The following is a 20,910-nucleotide window of genomic DNA, read 5'->3' on the forward strand; positions in this document are numbered from 1 at the left end:
GGGTAACTGACTGCCCTGTTTCCGGGGTAACTGACTGCCCTGTTTACGGGGTAACTGACTGCCCAGTTTCCAGAGTAACTGAATACCCTGTTTCCAGGGTAACAGATCACCCTCTTTCCAGGATAACTGACTGCCCTTTTTCCAGGATAACTGACTGCCCTGTTTCCAGGGTAACTGACTGCCCTGTTTACGGGGTAACTGACTGCCCAGTTTCCAGAGTAACTGAATACCCTGTTTCCAGGGTAACAGATCACCCTCTTTCCGGGATAACTGACTGCCCTTTTTCCAGGATAACTGACTGCCCTGTTTCCAGGGTAACTGACTGCCCTGTTTCCGGGGTAACTGACTGCCCTGTTTGCAGGCTAACTGACTGCCCTGTTTCCAGGATAACTGATCACCCTGTTTCCAGGATAACTGACCGCCCTGTTTCCAGGATAACTGACCTACCTATTTCCAGGTTAACTGACTGCCCTGTTTCCAGGGTAACTGACTGCCCTGTTTCCAGGGGAACTGACTGCCCTGTTTCCGGGGTAACTGATCACCCTGTTTCCGGGGTAACTGACCAACCAGTTTCCAGGGTGACTGACTGCCCTGTTTCCAGGGTAACTGACTGCCCAGTTTCCGGGGTAACTGACTGCCCTGTTTCCTGGGTAACTGACTGCCCTGCTTCCGGGGTAACTGACTGCCCTGTTTCCAGGGTAACTGACTGCCCAGTTTCCAGGGTAACTGATCACCCTTTTTCCGGGATAACTGACTGCCCTGTTTCCGGGATAACTGACTGCCCTGTTTCCAGGGTAACTGACTGCCCTGTTTCCGGGGCAACTGACTGCCCTGTTTCCAGGGTAACTGATCACCCTGTTTCCGGGATTACTGACTGCCCTGTTTCCAGGGTAACTGACTGCCCTGTTTCCGGGGTAACTGACCGCCCTGTTTCCATGGTAACTGACCGCCCTGTTTCCAGGATAACTGACTCCCCTGTTTCCAGGGTAACTGACTGCCCTGTTTCCGGGGTAACTGACTGCCCAGTTTCCAGGGTAACTGACTGCCCAGTTTCCAGGGTAACTAACTGCCCTGTTTCCGGGGTAACTGACTGCCCAGTTTCCAGGGTAAATGACTGCCCTGTTTCCAGGGTAACTGACTGCCCACCTTCCAGTGTAACTGATCACCCTGTTTCCAGGATAACTGACTGCCCTGTTTCCAGGTTAACTGACCGCCTTGTTTCCTGGGTAACTGACTGCCCAGTTTCCAGGGTAAATTATCACCCTGTTTCCGGGATAACTAACTGCCCTGTTTCCGGGATAACTGACTGCCCTGTTTCCGGGATAACTGACTGACCTGTTTCCAGGGTAACTGATCACCCAGTTTCCGGGGTAACTGACTGCCCAGTTTCCGGGTAACTGACTTCCCTGTTTCCAGGGTAACTGACTGCCCTGTTTCCGGGATAACTGACAGCCCTGTTTCCAGGGTAACTGATAACCCTGTTTCCGGGATAACTGACTGCCCTGTTTCCAGGGTAACTGACTGCCCAGTTTCCAGAGTAACTGAATAACCTGTTTCCAGGGTAACAGATCACCCTGTTTCCGGGATAACTGACTGCCCTGTTTCCAAGATAACTGACTGCCCTCTTTCCAGGGTAACTGACTGCCCTGTTTCCGGGGTAACTGACTGCCCTGTTTCCAGGCTAACTGACTGCCCTGTTTCCAGGATAACTGATCACCCTGTTTCCCGGGTAACTGACTGCCCTGTTTCCGGGGTAACTGACCGCCCTGTTTCCAGGATAACTGATCACCCTGTTTCCGGGGTAACTGACCACCCTGTTTCCAGGATAACTGACTCCCCTGTTTCCAGGGTAACTGACTGCCCTGTTTCCAGGGTAACTGACTGCCCTGTTTCCGGGGTAACTGACTGCCATGTTTCCGGGGTAACTGACTGCCCTGTTTCCAGGATAACTGATCACTCTGTTTCCGGGGTAACTGATCACTCTGTTTCCGGGGTAACTGACCTCCCTGTTTCCGGGGTAACTGACTAATCTGTTTCCAGGGTTACTGACAGCCCTGTTTCTGGGGTAACTGACTGCCCTGCTTCCGGGGTAACTGACCACCCTGTTTCCAGGATAACTGACTCCCCTGTTTCCAGGGTAACTGACTGCCCTGTTTCCAGGGTTACTGACAGCCCTGTTTCTGGGGTAACTGACTGCCCTGTTTCCGGGGTAACTGACTGCCCTGTTTCCAGGATAACTGATCACTCTGTTTCCGGGGTAACTGATCACTCTGTTTCCGGGGTAACTGACCACCCTGTTTCCGGGGTAACTGACTAATCTGTTTCCAGGGTTACTGACAGCCCTGTTTCTGGGGTAACTGACTGCCCTGCTTCCAGGGTAACTGACTGCCCAGTTTCCAGGGTAACTGACTGCCCTGTTTCCAGGGTAACAGATCTCTCTGTTTCCGGGGTAACTGACCGCCCTGTTTCCAGGATAACTGACCGCCCTATTTCCGGGGTAACTGACCGCCCTGTTTCCAGGATAACTGACTGCCCTGTTTCCGGGATAACTGACTGCCCTGTTTACTGGATAACTGACCGCCCTGTTTCCAGGTTAACTGACTGCCCTGTTTCCGGGATAAATGACTGCCCTGTTTCCAGGTTAACTGACTGCCCTGTTTCCGGGATAACTGACTGCCCTGTTTCCAGGGTAACTGATAACCCTGTTTCCAGGATAACTGACTGCACTGTTTCCAGGGTACTTGACTGCCCTGTTTCCGGGGTAACTGACTGCCCTGTTTCCAGGCTAACTGACTGCCCAGTTTCCGGGGTAACTGATCACTCTGTTTCCGGGGTAACTGACCTCCCTGTTTCCGGGGTAACTGACTAATCTGTTTCCAGGGTTACTGACAGCCCTGTTTCTGGGGTAACTGACTGCCCTGCTTCCGGGGTAACTGACCACCCTGTTTCCAGGATAACTGACTCCCCTGTTTCCAGGGTAACTGACTGCCCTGTTTCCGGGATAACTGACTGCCCTGTTTCCAGGGTAACTGACCGCCCTGTTTCCAGGATAACTGACTCCCCTGTTTCCAGGGTAACTGACTGCCCTGTTTCCGGGGTAACTGACTGCCCAGTTTCCAGGGTAACTGACTGCCCAGTTTCCAGGGTAACTAACTGCCCTGTTTCCGGGGTAACTGACTGCCCAGTTTCCAGGGTAAATGACTGCCCTGTTTCCAGGGTAACTGACTGCCCACCTTCCAGTGTAACTGATCACCCTGTTTCCAGGATAACTGACTGCCCTGTTTCCAGGTTAACTGACCGCCCTGTTTCCAGGGTAACTGACTGCCCAGTTTCCAGGGTAAATTATCACCCTGTTTCCGGGATAACTAACTGCCCTGTTTCCGGGATAACTGACTGCCCTGTTTCCGGGATAACTGACTGACCTGTTTCCGGGGTAACTGATCACCCAGTTTCCGGGGTAACTGACTGCCCAGTTTCCGGGTAACTGACTTCCCTGTTTCCAGGGTAACTGACTGCCCTGTTTCCGGGATAACTGACTGCCCTGTTTCCAGGGTAACTGATAACCCTGTTTCCGGGATAACTGACTGCCCTGTTTCCAGGGTAACTGACTGCCCAGTTTCCAGAGTAACTGAATAACCTGTTTCCAGGGTAACAGATCACCCTGTTTCCGGGATAACTGACTGCCCTGTTTCCAAGATAACTGACTGCCCTCTTTCCAGGGTAACTGACTGCCCTGTTTCCGGGGTAACTGACTGCCCTGTTTCCAGGCTAACTGACTGCCCTGTTTCCAGGATAACTGATCACCCTGTTTCCCGGGTAACTGACTGCCCTGTTTCCGGGGTAACTGACCGCCCTGTTTCCAGGATAACTGATCACCCTGTTTCCGGGGTAACTGACCACCCTGTTTCCAGGATAACTGACTCCCCTGTTTCCAGGGTAACTGACTGCCCTGTTTCCAGGGTAACTGACTGCCCTGTTTCCGGGGTAACTGACTGCCCTGTTTCCGGGGTAACTGACTGCCCTGTTTCCAGGATAACTGATCACTCTGTTTCCGGGGTAACTGATCACTCTGTTTCCGGGGTAACTGACCTCCCTGTTTCCGGGGTAACTGACTAATCTGTTTCCAGGGTTACTGACAGCCCTGTTTCTGGGGTAACTGACTGCCCTGCTTCCGGGGTAACTGACCACCCTGTTTCCAGGATAACTGACTCCCCTGTTTCCAGGGTAACTGACTGCCCTGTTTCCGGGATAACTGACTGCCCTGTTTCCAGGGTAACTGATAACCCTGTTTCCGGGATAACTGACTGCCCTGTTTCCAGGGTAACTGACTGCCCAGTTTCCAGAGTAACTGAATAACCTGTTTCCCGGGTAACAGATCACCCTGTTTCCGGGATAACTGACTGCCCTGTTTCCAAGATAACTGACTGCCCTCTTTCCAGGGTAACTGACTGCCCTGTTTCCGGGGTAACTGACTGCCCTGTTTCCAGGCTAACTGACTGCCCTGTTTCCAGGATAACTGATCACCCTGTTTCCCGGGTAACTGACTGCCCTGTTTCCGGGGTAACTGACCGCCCTGTTTCCAGGATAACTGATCACCCTGTTTCCGGGGTAACTGACCACCCTGTTTCCAGGATAACTGACTCCCCTGTTTCCAGGGTAACTGACTGCCCTGTTTCCAGGGTAACTGACTGCCCTGTTTCCGGGGTAACTGACTGCCCTGTTTCCGGGGTAACTGATTGCCCTGTTTCCAGGCTAACTGACTGCCCTGTTTCCAGGATAACTGATCACCCTGTTTCCAGGATAACTGACTCCCTTGTTTCCAGGATAACTGACTGCCCTGTTTCCGGGGTAACTTACTGACCTGTTTCCAGGATAACTGACCTACCTATTGCCGGGGTAACTGACCGCCCTGTTTCCAGGTTAACTGACTGCCCTGTTTCCAGGTTAACTGACTGCCCTGTTTCCAGGGTAACTGACTGCCCTGTTTCCAGGGGAACTGACCGCCCTGTTTCCAGGGTAACTGACTGCCCAGTTTCCAGGGTAACTGATCACCCTGTTTCCGGGATAACTGACTGCCCTGTTTCCGGGAGAAATGACTGCCCTGTTTCCAGGGTAACTGACTGCCCTGCTTCCGGGGTAACTGACTGCCCTGTTTGCAGGGTAACTGATCACCCTGTTTACGGGATAACTGACTGCCCTGTTTCCGGGATAACTGACTGCCCTGTTTCCAGGGTAACTGACCGCCCTGTTTCCGGGGTAACTGACTGCCCAGTTTCCAGGGTAACTGACTGCCAGGTTTCCAGGGTAACTAACTGCCCTGTTTCCGGGGTAACTGACTGCCCAGTTTCCAGGGTAACTGACTGCCCTGTTTCCGGGGTAACTGACTGCCCTGTTTACGGGGTAACTGACTGCCCAGTTTCCAGAGTAACTGAATACCCTGTTTCCAGGGTAACAGATCACCCTCTTTCCAGGATAACTGACTGCCCTTTTTCCAGGATAACTGACTGCCCTGTTTCCAGGGTAACTGACTGCCCTGTTTACGGGGTAACTGACTGCCCAGTTTCCAGAGTAACTGAATACCCTGTTTCCAGGGTAACAGATCACCCTCTTTCCGGGATAACTGACTGCCCTTTTTCCAGGATAACTGACTGCCCTGTTTCCAGGGTAACTGACTGCCCTGTTTCCGGGGTAACTGACTGCCCTGTTTGCAGGCTAACTGACTGCCCTGTTTCCAGGATAACTGATCACCCTGTTTCCAGGATAACTGACCGCCCTGTTTCCAGGATAACTGACCTACCTATTTCCAGGTTAACTGACTGCCCTGTTTCCAGGGTAACTGACTGCCCTGTTTCAAGGGGAACTGACTGCCCTGTTTCCGGGGTAACTGATCACCCTGTTTCCGGGGTAACTGACCAACCAGTTTCCAGGGTGACTGACTGCCCTGTTTCCAGGGTAACTGACTGCCCAGTTTCCGGGGTAACTGACTGCCCTGTTTCCTGGGTAACTGACTGCCCTGCTTCCGGGGTAACTGACTGCCCTGTTTCCAGGGTAACTGACTGCCCAGTTTCCAGGGTAACTGATCACCCTTTTTCCGGGATAACTGACTGCCCTGTTTCCGGGATAACTGACTGCCCTGTTTCCAGGGTAACTGACTGCCCTGTTTCCGGGGCAACTGACTGCCCTGTTTCCAGGGTAACTGATCACCCTGTTTCCGGGATTACTGACTGCCCTGTTTCCAGGGTAACTGACTGCCCTGTTTCCGGGGTAACTGACCGCCCTGTTTCCAGGGTAACTGACCGCCCTGTTTCCAGGATAACTGATTCCCCTGTTTCCAGGGTAACTGACTGCCCTGTTTCCGGGGTAACTGACTGCCCAGTTTCCAGGGTAACTGACTGCCCAGTTTCCAGGGTAACTAACTGCCCTGTTTCCGGGGTAACTGACTGCCCAGTTTCCAGGGTAAATGACTGCCCTGTTTCCAGGGTAACTGACTGCCCACCTTCCAGTGTAACTGATCACCCTGTTTCCAGGATAACTGACTGCCCTGTTTCCAGGTTAACTGACCGCCTTGTTTCCTGGGTAACTGACTGCCCAGTTTCCAGGGTAAATTATCACCCTGTTTCCGGGATAACTAACTGCCCTGTTTCCGGGATAACTGACTGCCCTGTTTCCGGGATAACTGACTGACCTGTTTCCAGGGTAACTGATCACCCAGTTTCCGGGGTAACTGACTGCCCAGTTTCCGGGTAACTGACTTCCCTGTTTCCAGGGTAACTGACTGCCCTGTTTCCGGGATAACTGACAGCCCTGTTTCCAGGGTAACTGATAACCCTGTTTCCGGGATAACTGACTGCCCTGTTTCCAGGGTAACTGACTGCCCAGTTTCCAGAGTAACTGAATAACCTGTTTCCAGGGTAACAGATCACCCTGTTTCCGGGATAACTGACTGCCCTGTTTCCAAGATAACTGACTGCCCTCTTTCCAGGGTAACTGACTGCCCTGTTTCCGGGGTAACTGACTGCCCTGTTTCCAGGCTAACTGACTGCCCTGTTTCCAGGATAACTGATCACCCTGTTTCCCGGGTAACTGACTGCCCTGTTTCCGGGGTAACTGACCGCCCTGTTTCCAGGATAACTGATCACCCTGTTTCCGGGGTAACTGACCACCCTGTTTCCAGGATAACTGACTCCCCTGTTTCCAGGGTAACTGACTGCCCTGTTTCCAGGGTAACTGACTGCCCTGTTTCCGGGGTAACTGACTGCCATGTTTCCGGGGTAACTGACTGCCCTGTTTCCAGGATAACTGATCACTCTGTTTCCGGGGTAACTGATCACTCTGTTTCCGGGGTAACTGACCTCCCTGTTTCCGGGGTAACTGACTAATCTGTTTCCAGGGTTACTGACAGCCCTGTTTCTGGGGTAACTGACTGCCCTGCTTCCGGGGTAACTGACCACCCTGTTTCCAGGATAACTGACTCCCCTGTTTCCAGGGTAACTGACTGCCCTGTTTCCAGGGTTACTGACAGCCCTGTTTCTGGGGTAACTGACTGCCCTGTTTCCGGGGTAACTGACTGCCCTGTTTCCAGGATAACTGATCACTCTGTTTCCGGGGTAACTGATCACTCTGTTTCCGGGGTAACTGACCACCCTGTTTCCGGGGTAACTGACTAATCTGTTTCCAGGGTTACTGACAGCCCTGTTTCTGGGGTAACTGACTGCCCTGCTTCCAGGGTAACTGACCGCCCTGTTTCCAGGATAACTGACCGCCCTATTTCCGGGGTAACTGACCGCCCTGTTTCCAGGATAACTGACTGCCCTGTTTCCGGGATAACTGACTGCCCTGTTTACTGGATAACTGACCGCCCTGTTTCCAGGTTAACTGACTGCCCTGTTTCCGGGATAAATGACTGCCCTGTTTCCAGGTTAACTGACTGCCCTGTTTCCGGGATAACTGACTGCCCTGTTTCCAGGGTAACTGATAACCCTGTTTCCAGGATAACTGACTGCACTGTTTCCAGGGTACTTGACTGCCCTGTTTCCGGGGTAACTGACTGCCCTGTTTCCAGGCTAACTGACTGCCCAGTTTCCAGAGTAACTGAATACCCTGTTTCCAGGGTAACTGACTGCCCTGTTTCCGGGATAACTGACTGCCCTGTTTCCAGGGTAACTGACTGCCCTGTTTCCGGGATAACTGACTGCCCTGTTTCCAGGGTAACTGACTGCCCTGTTTCCGGGGTAACTGACTGCCCTGTTTCCAGGCTAACTGATTGCCCTGTTTCCAGGATAACTGATCACCCTGTTTCCAGGATAACTGACTCCCTTGTTTCCAGGATAACTGACTGCCCTGTTTCCGGGGTAACTTACTGACCTGTTTCCAGGATAACTGACCTACCTATTGCCGGGGTAACTGACCGCCCTGTTTCCAGGTTAACTGACTGCCCTGTTTTAGGTTAACTGACTGCCCTGTTTCCAGGGTAACTGACTGCCCTGTTTCCAGGGGAACTGACCGCCCTGTTTCCAGGGTAACTGACTGCCCAGTTTCCAGGGTAACTGATCACCCTGTTTCCGGGATAACTGACTGCCCTGTTTCCGGGAGAAATGACTGCCCTGTTTCCAGGGTAACTGACTGCCCTGCTTCCGGGGTAACTGACTGCCCTGTTTGCAGGGTAACTGATCACCCTGTTTACGGGATAACTGACAGCCCTGTTTCCGGGATAACTGACTGCCCTGTTTCCAGGGTAACTGACCGCCCTGTTTCCGGGGTAACTGACTGCCCAGTTTCCAGGGTAACTGACTGCCAGGTTTCCAGGGTAACTAACTGCCCTGTTTCCGGGGTAACTGACTGCCCAGTTTCCAGGGTAACTGACTGCCCTGTTTCCAGGGTAACTGACTGCCCACCTTCCAGCGTAACTGATCACCCTGTTTCCAGGATAACTGAATGCCCTGTTTCCAGGGTAACTGACTGCCCAGTTTCCAGGGTAAATTATCACCCTGTTTCCGGGATAACTAACTGCCCTGTTTCCGGGATAACTGTGTGCCCTGTTTCCGGGGTAACTGATCACCCTGTTTCCGGGGTAACTGACTGCCCAGCTTCCGGGGTAACTAACTTCCCTGTTTCCAGGGTAACTGACTGCCCTGTTTCCGGGATAACTGACTGCCCTGTTTTCAGGGTAACTAATAACCCTGTTTCCGGGATAACTGACTGCCCTGTTTCCAGGGTAACTGACTGCCCAGTTTCCAGGGTAACTGACTGCCCTGTTTCCGGGGTAACTGACTGCCCTGTTTACAGGGTAACTGACTGCCAGTTTCCAGAGTAACTGAATACCCTATTTCCAGGGTAACAGATCACCCTGTTTCCGGGATAACTGACTGCCCTGTTTCCAGGATAACTGACTGCCCTGTTTCCAGGGTAACTGACTGCCCTGTTTCCGGGGTAACTGACTGCCCTGTTTGCAGGCTAACTGACTGCCCTGTTTCCAGGATAACTGATCACCCTGTTTCCGGGGTAACTGACTGCCCTGTTTCCGGGGTAACTGACCGCCCTGTTTCCAGGATAACTGATCTCCCAGTTTCCGGGGTAACTGATCTCCCTGTTTCCGGGGTAACTGACCGCCCTGTTTCCAGGATAACTGACCTACCTATTTCCAGGTTAACTGACTGCCCTGTTTCCAGGGTAACTGACTGCCCTGTTTCCAGGGGAACTGACTGCCCTGTTTCCGGGGTAACTGATCACCCTGTTTCCGGGGTAACTGACCAACCAGTTTCCAGGGTGACTGACTGCCCTGTTTCCAGGGTAACTGACTGCCCAGTTTCCGGGGTAACTGACTGCCCTGTTTCCTGGGTAACTGACTGCCCTGCTTCCGGGGTAACTGACTGCCCTGTTTCCAGGGTAACTGACTGCCCAGTTTCCAGGGTAACTGATCACCCTTTTTCCGGGATAACTGACTGCCCTGTTTCCGGGATAACTGACTGCCCTGTTTCCAGGGTAACTGACTGCCCTGTTTCCGGGGCAACGGACTGCCCTGTTTCCAGGGTAACTGATCACCCTGTTTCCGGGATTACTGACTGCCCTGTTTCCAGGGTAACTGACTGCCCTGTTTCCGGGGTAACTGACCGCCCTGTTTCCAGGGTAACTGACCACCCTGTTTCCAGGATAACTGACTCCCCTGTTTCCAGGGTAACTGACTGCCCTGTTTCCGGGGTAACTGACTGCCCTGTTTGCAGGCTAACTGACTGCCCTGTTTCCAGGATAACTGATCACCCTGTTTCCAGGATAACTGACCGCCCTGTTTCCAGGATAACTGACCTACCTATTTCCAGGTTAACTGACTGCCCTGTTTCCAGGGTAACTGACTGCCCTGTTTCCAGGGGAACTGACTGCCCTGTTTCCGGGGTAACTGATCACCCTGTTTCCGGGGTAACTGACCAACCAGTTTCCAGGGTGACTGACTGCCCTGTTTCCAGGGTAACTGACTGCCCAGTTTCCGGGGTAACTGACTGCCCTGTTTCCTGGGTAACTGACTGCCCTGCTTCCGGGGTAACTGACTGCCCTGTTTCCAGGGTAACTGACTGCCCAGTTTCCAGGGTAACTGATCACCCTTTTTCCGGGATAACTGACTGCCCTGTTTCCAGGATAACTGACTCCCCTGTTTCCAGGGTAACTGACTGCCCTGTTTCCGGGGCAACTGACTGCCCTGTTTCCGGGGTAACTGACTGCCCAGTTTCCAGGGTAACTGACCGCCCTGTTTCCAGGATAACTGACTCCCCTGTTTCCAGGGTAACTGACTGCCCTGTTTCCGGGGTAACTGACTGCCCAGTTTCCAGGGTAACTAACTGCCCTGTTTCCGGGGTAACTGACTGCCCAGTTTCCAGGGTAAATGACTGCCCTGTTTCCAGGGTAACTGACTGCCCACCTTCCAGTGTAACTGATCACCCTGTTTCCAGGATAACTGACTGCCCTGTTTCCAGGTTAACTGACCGCCCTGTTTCCAGGGTAACTGACTGCCCAGTTTCCAGGGTAAATTATCACCCTGTTTCCGGGATAACTAACTGCCCTGTTTCCGGGATAACTGACTGCCCTGTTTCCGGGATAACTGACTGACCTGTTTCCGGGGTAACTGATCACCCAGTTTCCGGGGTAACTGACTGCCCAGTTTCCGGGTAACTGACTTCCCTGTTTCCAGGGTAACTGACTGCCCTGTTTCCGGGATAACTGACTGCCCTGTTTCCAGGGTAACCGATAACCCTGTTTCCGGGATAACTGACTGCCCTGTTTCCAGGGTAACTGACTGCCCAGTTTCCAGAGTAACTGAATAACCTGTTTCCAGGGTAACAGATCACCCTGTTTCCGGGATAACTGACTGCCCTGTTTCCAAGATAACTGACTGCCCTCTTTCCAGGGTAACTGACTGCCCTGTTTCCGGGGTAACTGACTGCCCTGTTTCCAGGCTAACTGACTGCCCTGTTTCCAGGATAACTGATCACCCTGTTTCCCGGGTAACTGACTGCCCTGTTTCCGGGGTAACTGACCGCCCTGTTTCCAGGATAACTGATCACCCTGTTTCCGGGGTAACTGACCACCCTGTTTCCAGGATAACTGACTCCCCTGTTTCCAGGGTAACTGACTGCCCTGTTTCCAGGGTAACTGACTGCCCTGTTTCCGGGGTAACTGACTGCCCTGTTTCCGGGGTAACTGACTGCCCTGTTTCCAGGATAACTGATCACTCTGTTTCCGGGGTAACTGATCACTCTGTTTCCGGGGTAACTGACCTCCCTGTTTCCGGGGTAACTGACTAATCTGTTTCCAGGGTTACTGACAGCCCTGTTTCTGGGGTAACTGACTGCCCTGCTTCCGGGGTAACTGACCACCCTGTTTCCAGGATAACTGACTCCCCTGTTTCCAGGGTAACTGACTGCCCTGTTTCCAGGGTTACTGACAGCCCTGTTTCTGGGGTAACTGACTGCCCTGTTTCCGGGGTAACTGACTGCCCTGTTTCCAGGATAACTGATCACTCTGTTTCCGGGGTAACTGATCACTCTGTTTCCGGGGTAACTGACCACCCTGTTTCCGGGGTAACTGACTAATCTGTTTCCAGGGTTACTGACAGCCCTGTTTCTGGGGTAACTGACTGCCCTGCTTCCAGGGTAACTGACTGCCCAGTTTCCAGGGTAACTGACTGCCCTGTTTCCAGGGTAACAGATCTCTCTGTTTCCGGGGTAACTGACCGCCCTGTTTCCAGGATAACTGACCGCCCTATTTCCGGGGTAACTGACCGCCCTGTTTCCAGGATAACTGACTGCCCTGTTTACTGGATAACTGACCGCCCTGTTTCCAGGTTAACTGACTGCCCTGTTTCCGGGATAAATGACTGCCCTGTTTCCAGGTTAACTGACTGCCCTGTTTCCGGGATAACTGACTGCCCTGTTTCCAGGGTAACTGATAACCCTGTTTCCAGGATAACTGACTGCACTGTTTCCAGGGTACTTGACTGCCCTGTTTCCGGGGTAACTGACTGCCCTGTTTCCAGGCTAACTGACTGCCCAGTTTCCAGAGTAACTGAATACCCTGTTTCCAGGGTAACTGACTGCCCTGTTTTCGGGATAACTGACTGCCCTGTTTCCAGGGTAACTGACTGCCCTGTTTCCTGGATAACTGACTGCCCTGTTTCCAGGGTAACTGACTGCCCTGTTTCCGGGGTAACTGACTGCCCTGTTTCCAGGCTAACTGACTGCCCTGTTTCCAGGATAACTGATCACCCTGTTTCCAGGATAACTGACTCCCTTGTTTCCAGGATAACTGACTGCCCTGTTTCCGGGGTAACTTACTGACCTGTTTCCAGGATAACTGACCTACCTATTGCCGGGGTAACTGACCGCCCTGTTTCCAGGTTAACTGACTGCCCTGTTTTAGGTTAACTGACTGCCCTGTTTCCAGGGTAACTGACTGCCCTGTTTCCAGGGGAACTGACCGCCCTGTTTCCAGGGTAACTGACTGCCCAGTTTCCAGGGTAACTGATCACCCTGTTTCCGGGATAACTGACTGCCCTGTTTCCGGGAGAAATGACTGCCCTGTTTCCAGGGTAACTGACTGCCCTGCTTCCGGGGTAACTGACTGCCCTGTTTGCAGGGTAACTGATCACCCTGTTTACGGGATAACTGACTGCCCTGTTTCCGGGATAACTGACTGCCCTGTTTCCAGGGTAACTGACCGCCCTGTTTCCGGGGTAACTGACTGCCCAGTTTCCAGGGTAACTGACTGCCAGGTTTCCAGGGTAACTAACTGCCCTGTTTCCGGGGTAACTGACTGCCCAGTTTCCAGGGTAACTGACTGCCCTGTTTCCAGGGTAACTGACTGCCCACCTTCCAGCGTAACTGATCACCCTGTTTCCAGGATAACTGAATGCCCTGTTTCCAGGGTAACTGACTGCCCAGTTTCCAGGGTAAATTATCACCCTGTTTCCGGGATAACTAACTGCCCTGTTTCCGGGATAACTGTGTGCCCTGTTTCCGGGGTAACTGATCACCCTGTTTCCGGGGTAACTGACTGCCCAGTTTCCGGGGTAACTAACTTCCCTGTTTCCAGGGTAACTGACTGCCCTGTTTCCGGGATAACTGACTGCCCTGTTTTCAGGGTAACTGATAACCCTGTTTCCGGGATAACTGACTGCCCTGTTTCCAGGGTAACTGACTGCCCAGTTTCCAGGGTAACTGACTGCCCTGTTTCCGGGGTAACTGACTGCCCTGTTTACAGGGTAACTGACTGCCAGTTTCCAGAGTAACTGAATACCCTATTTCCAGGGTAACAGATCACCCTGTTTCCGGGATAACTGACTGCCCTGTTTCCAGGATAACTGACTGCCCTGTTTCCAGGGTAACTGACTGCCCTGTTTCCGGGGTAACTGACTGCCCTGTTTGCAGGCTAACTGACTGCCCTGTTTCCAGGATAACTGATCACCCTGTTTCCGGGGTAACTGACTGCCCTGTTTCCGGGGTAACTGACCGCCCTGTTTCCAGGATAACTGATCTCCCAGTTTCCGGGGTAACTGATCTCCCTGTTTCCGGGGTAACTGACCGCCCTGTTTCCAGGATAACTGACCTACCTATTTCCAGGTTAACTGACTGCCCTGTTTCCAGGGTAACTGACTGCCCTGTTTCCAGGGGAACTGACTGCCCTGTTTCCGGGGTAACTGATCACCCTGTTTCCGGGGTAACTGACTAACCAGTTTCCAGGGTGACTGACTGCCCTGTTTCCAGGGTAACTGACTGCCCAGTTTCCAGGGTAACTGACTGCCCTGTTTCCTGGGTAACTGACTGCCCTGCTTCCGGGGTAACTGACTGCCCTGTTTCCAGGGTAACTGACTGCCCAGTTTCCAGGGTAACTGATCACCCTTTTTCCGGGATAACTGACTGCCCTGTTTCCGGGATAACTGACTGCCCTGTTTCCAGGGTAACTGACTGCCCTGTTTCCGGGGCAACTGACTGCCCTGTTTCCAGGGTAACTGATCACCCTGTTTCCGGGATTACTGACTGCCCTGTTTCCGGGATAACTGACTGCCCTGTTTCCAGGGTAACTGACTGCCCTGTTTCCGGGGTAACTGACCGCCCTGTTTCCAGGGTAACTGACCGCCCTGTTTCCAGGGTAACTAACTGCCCTGTTTCCGGGGTAACTGACTGCCCAGTTTCCAGGGTAAATGACTGCCCTGTTTCCAGGGTAACTGACTGCCCAGTTTCCAGGGTAAATTATCACCCTGTTTCCAGGATAACTGACTGCCCTGTTTCCAGGTTAACTGACCGCCCTGTTTCCAGGGTAACTGACTGCCCAGTTTCCAGGGTAAATTATCACCCTGTTTCCGGGATAACTAACTGCCCTGTTTCCGGGATAACTGACTGCCCTGTTTCCGGGATAACTGACTGACCTGTTTCCGGGGTAACTGACCGCCCTGTTTCCGGGGTAACTGACTGCCCAGTTTCCGGGTAACTGACTTCCCTGTTTCCAGGGTAACTGACTGCCCTGTTTCCGGGATAACTGACTGCCCTGTTTCCAGGGTAACCGATAACCCTGTTTCCGGGATAACTGACTGCCCTGTTTCCAGGGTAACTGACTGCCCAGTTTCCAGAGTAACTGAATAACCTGTTTCCAGGGTAACAGATCACCCTGTTTCCGGGATAACTGACTGCCCTGTTTCCAAGATAACTGACTGCCCTCTTTCCAGGGTAACTGACTGCCCTGTTTCCGGGGTAACTGACTGCACTGTTTCCAGGCTAACTGACTGCCCTGTTTCCAGGATAACTGATCACCCTGTTTCCCGGGTAACTGACTGCCCTGTTTCCGGGGTAACTGACCGCCCTGTTTCCAGGATAACTGATCACCCTGTTTCCGGGGTAACTGACCACCCTGTTTCCAGGATAACTGACTCCCCTGTTTCCAGGGTCACTGATAACCCTGTTTCCGGGATAACTGACTGCACTGTTTCCAGGGTACTTGACTGCCCTGTTTCCGGGGTAACTGACTGCCCTGTTTCCAGGCTAACTGACTGCCCAGTTTCCAGAGTAACTGAATACCCTGTTTCCAGGGTAACTGACTGCCCTGTTTCCGGGATAACTGACTGCCCTGTTTCCAGGGTAACTGACTGCCCTGTTTCCGGGATAACTGACTGCCCTGTTTCCAGGGTAACTGACTGCCCTGTTTCCGGGGTAACTGACTGCCCTGTTTCCAGGCTAACTGACTGCCCTGTTTCCAGGATAACTGATCACCCTGTTTCCAGGATAACTGACTCCCTTGTTTCCAGGATAACTGACTGCCCTGTTTCCGGGGTAACTTACTGACCTGTTTCCAGGATAACTTACCTACCTATTGCCGGGGTAACTGACCGCCCTGTTTCCAGGTTAACTGACTGCCCTGTTTTAGGTTAACTGACTGCCCTGTTTCCAGGGGAACTGACCGCCCTGTTTCCAGGGTAACTGACTGCCCAGTTTCCAGGGTAACTGATCACCCTGTTTCCGGGATAACTGACTGCCCTGTTTCCGGGAGAAATGACTGCCCTGTTTCCAGGGTAACTGACTGCCCTGCTTCCGGGGTAACTGACTGCCCTGTTTGCAGGGTAACTGATCACCCTGTTTACGGGATAACTGACTGCCCTGTTTCCGGGATAACTGACTGCCCTGTTTCCAGGGCAACTGACCGCCCTGTTTCCGGGGTAACTGACTGCCCAGTTTCCAGGGTAACTGACTGCCAGGTTTCCAGGGTAACTAACTGCCCTGTTTCCGGGGTAACTGACTGCCCACTTTCCAGGGTAACTGACTGCCCTGTTTCCAGGGTAACTGACTGCCCACCTTCCAGCGTAACTGATCACCCTGTTTCCAGGATAACTGAATGCCCTGTTTCCAGGGTAACTGACTGCCCAGTTTCCAGGGTAAATTATCACCCTGTTTCCGGGATAACTAACTGCCCTGTTTCCGGGATAACTGACTGCCCTGTTTCCGGGGTAACTGATCACCCTGTTTCCGGGGTAACTGACTGCCCAGTTTCCGGGGTAACTAACTTTCCTGTTTCCAGGGTAACTGACTGCCCTGTTTCCGGGATAACTGACTGCCCTGTTTTCAGGGTAACTGATAACCCTGTTTCCGGGATAACTGACTGCCCTGTTTCCAGGGTAACTGACTGCCCAGTTTCCAGGGTAACTGACTGCCCTGTTTCCGGGGTAACTGACTGCCCTGTTTACAGGGTAACTGACTGCCAGTTTCCAGAGTAACTGAATACCCTATTCCCAGGGTAACAGATCACCCTGTTTCCGGGATAACTGACTGCCCTGTTTCCAGGATAACTGACTGCCCTGTTTCCAGGGTAACTGACTGCCCTGTTTCCGGGGTAACTGACTGCCCTGTTTGCAGGCTAACTGACTGCCCTGTTTCCAGGATAACTGATCACCCTGTTTCCGGGGTAACTGACTGCCCTGTTTCCGGGGTAACTGACCGCCCTGTTTCCAGGATAACTGATCTCCCAGTTTCCGGGGTAACTGATCTCCCTGTTTCCGGGGTAACTGACCGCCCTGTTTCCAGGATAACTGACCTACCTATTTCCAGGTTAACTGACTGCCCTGTTTCCAGGGTAACTGACTGCCCTGTTTCCAGGGGAACTGACTGCCCTGTTTCCGGGGTAACTGATCACCCTGTTTCCGGGGTAACTGACTAACCAGTTTCCAGGGTGACTGACTGCCCTGTTTCCAGGGTAACTGACTGCCCAGTTTCCAGGGTAACTGACTGCCCTGTTTCCTGGGTAACTGACTGCCCTGCTTCCGGGGTAACTGACTGCCCTGTTTCCAGGGTAACTGACTGCCCAGTTTCCAGGGTAACTGATCACCCTTTTTCCGGGATAACTGACTGCCCTGTTTCCGGGATAACTGACTGCCCTGTTTCCAGGGTAACTGACTGCCCTGTTTCCGGGGCAACTGACTGCCCTGTTTCCAGGGTAACTGATCACCCTGTTTCCGGGATTACTGACTGCCCTGTTTCCGGGATAACTGACTGCCCTGTTTCCAGGGTAACTGACTGCCCTGTTTCCGGGGTAACTGACCGCCCTGTTTCCAGGGTAACTGACCGCCCTGTTTCCAGGGTAACTAACTGCCCTGTTTCCAGGGTAACCGACTGCCCAGTTTCCAGGGTAAATGACTGCCCTGTTTCCAGGGTAACTGACTGCCCAGTTTCCAGGGTAAATTATCACCCTGTTTCCAGGATAACTGACTGCCCTGTTTCCAGGTTAACTGACCGCCCTGTTTCCAGGGTAACTGACTGCCCAGTTTCCAGGGTAAATTATCACCCTGTTTCCGGGATAACTAACTGCCCTGTTTCCGGGATAACTGACTGCCCTGTTTCCGGGATAACTGACTGACCTGTTTCCGGGGTAACTGATCACCCTGTTTCCGGGGTAACTGACTGCCCAGTTTCCGGGTAACTGACTTCCCTGTTTCCAGGGTAACTGACTGCCCTGTTTCCGGGATAACTGACTGCCCTGTTTCCAGGGTAACTGATAACCCTGTTTCCGGGATAACTGACTGCCCTGTTTCCAGGGTAACTGACTGCCCAGTTTCCAGAGTAACTGAATAACCTGTTTCCAGGGTAACAGATCACCCTGTTTCCGGGATAACTGACTGCCCTGTTTCCAAGATAACTGACTGCCCTCTTTCCAGGGTAACTGACTGCCCTGTTTCCGGGGTAACTGACTGCCCTGTTTCCAGGCTAACTGACTGCCCTGTTTCCAGGATAACTGATCACCCTGTTTCCCGGGTAACTGACTGCCCTGTTTCCGGGGTAACTGATCGCCCTGTTTCCAGGATAACTGATCACCCTGTTTCCGGGGTAACTAACCACCCTGTTTCCAGGATAACTGACTCCCCTGTTTCCAGGGTAACTGACTGCCCGGTTTCCAGGGTAACTGACTGCCCTGTTTCCGGGGTAACTGACTGCCCTGTTTCCGGGGTAACTGACTGCCCTGTTTCCAGGCTAACTGACTGCCCTGTTTCCAGGATAACTGATCACCCTGTTTCCAGGATAACTGACTCCCTTGTTTCCAGGATAACTGACTGCCCTGTTTCCGGGGTAACTTACTGACCTGTTTCCAGGATAACTGACCTACCTATTGCCGGGGTAACTGACCGCCCTGTTTCCAGGTTAACTGACTGCCCTGTTTCCAGGTTAACTGACTGCCCTGTTTCCAGGGTAACTGACTGCCCTGTTTCCAGGGGAACTGACCGCCCTGTTTCCAGGGTAACTGACTGCCCAGTTTCCAGGGTAAATTATCACCCTGTTTCCGGGATAACTAACTGCCCTGTTTCCGGGATAACTGACTGCCCTGTTTCCGGGATAACTGACTGCCCTGTTTCCGGGGTAACTGATCACCCTGTTTCCGGGGTAACTGACTGCCCAGTTTCCGGGTAACTGACTTCCCTGTTTCCAGGGTAACTGACTGCCCTGTTTCCGGGATAACTGACTGCCCTGTTTCCAGGGTAACTGATAACCCTGTTTCCGGGATAACTGACTGCCCTGTTTCCAGGGTAACTGACTGCCCAGTTTCCAGAGTAACTGAATAACCTGTTTCCAGGGTAACAGATCACCCTGTTTCCGGGATAACTGACTGCCCTGTTTCCAAGATAACTGACTGCCCTCTTTCCAGGGTAACTGACTGCCCTGTTTCCGGGGTAACTGACTGCCCTGTTTCCAGGCTAACTGACTGCCCTGTTTCCAGGATAACTGATCACCCTGTTTCCCGGGTAACTGACTGCCCTGTTTCCGGGGTAACTGATCGCCCTGTTTCCAGGATAACTGATCACCCTGTTTCCGGGGTAACTAACCACCCTGTTTCCAGGATAACTGACTCCCCTGTTTCCAGGGTAACTGACTGCCCGGTTTCCAGGGTAACTGACTGCCCTGTTTCCGGGGTAACTGACTGCCCTGTTTCCGGGGTAACTGACTGCCCTGTTTCCAGGCTAACTGACTGCCCTGTTTCCAGGATAACTGATCACCCTGTTTCCAGGATAACTGACTCCCTTGTTTCCAGGATAACTGACTGCCCTGTTTCCGGGGTAACTTACTGACCTGTTTCCAGGATAACTGACCTACCTATTGCCGGGGTAACTGACCGCCCTGTTTCCAGGTTAACTGACTGCCCTGTTTCCAGGTTAACTGACTGCCCTGTTTCCAGGGTAACTGACTGCCCTGTTTCCAGGGGAACTGACCGCCCTGTTTCCAGGGTAACTGACTGCCCAGTTTCCAGGGTAACTGATCACCCTGTTTCCGGGATAACTGACTGCCCTGTTTCCGGGAGAAATGACTGCCCTGTTTCCAGGGTAACTGACTGCCCTGCTTCCGGGGTAACTGACTGCCCTGTTTGCAGGGTAACTGATCACCCTGTTTACGGGATAACTGACTGCCCTGTTTCCGGGATAACTGACTGCCCTGTTTCCAGGGTAACTGACCGCCCTGTTTCCGGGGTAACTGACTGCCCAGTTTCCAGGGTAACTGACTGCCAGGTTTCCAGGGTAACTAACTGCCCTGTTTCCGGGGTAACTGACTGCCCAGTTTCCAGGCTAACTGACTGCCCTGTTTCCAGGGGAACTGACTGCCCACCTTCCAGCGTAACTGATCACCCTGTTTCCAGGATAACTGAATGCCCTGTTTCCAGGGTAACTGACTGCCCAGTTTCCAGGGTAAATTATCACCCTGTTTCCGGGATAACTAACTGCCCTGTTTCCGGGATAACTGACTGCCCTGTTTCCGGGGTAACTGATCACCCTGTTTCCGGGGTAACTGACTGCCCAGTTTCCGGGGTAACTAACTTCCCTGTTTCCAGGGTAACTGACTGCCCTGTTTCCGGGATAACTGACTGCCCTGTTTTCAGGGTAACTGATAACCCTGTTTCCGGGATAACTGACTGCCCTGTTTCCAGGGTAACTGACTGCCCAGTTTCCAGGGTAACTGACTGCCCTGTTTCCGGGGTAACTGACTGCCCTGTTTACAGGGTAACTGACTGCCCAGTTTCCAGAGTAACTGAATACCCTGTTTCCAGGGTAACAGATCACCCTCTTTCCGGGATAACTGACTGCCCTGTTTCCAGGATAACTGACTGCCCTGTTTCCAGGGTAACTGACTGCCCTGTTTCCGGGGTAACTGACTGCCCTGTTTGCAGGCTAACTGACTGCCCTGTTTCCAGGATAACTGATCTCCCTGTTTCCGGGGTAACTGATCTCCCTGTTTCCGGGGTAACTGACCGCCCTGTTTCCAGGATAACTGACCTACCTATTTCCAGGTTAACTGACTGCCCTGTTTCCAGGGTAACTGACTGCCCTGTTTCCAGGGGAACTGACTGCCCTGTTTCCGGGGTAACTGATCACCCTGTTTCCGGGGTAACTGACTAACCAGT

This window comes from Heterodontus francisci, chromosome 16, assembly GCF_036365525.1.
Source record: "Heterodontus francisci isolate sHetFra1 chromosome 16, sHetFra1.hap1, whole genome shotgun sequence".
Taxonomy (NCBI): Eukaryota; Metazoa; Chordata; class Chondrichthyes; order Heterodontiformes; family Heterodontidae; genus Heterodontus; species Heterodontus francisci.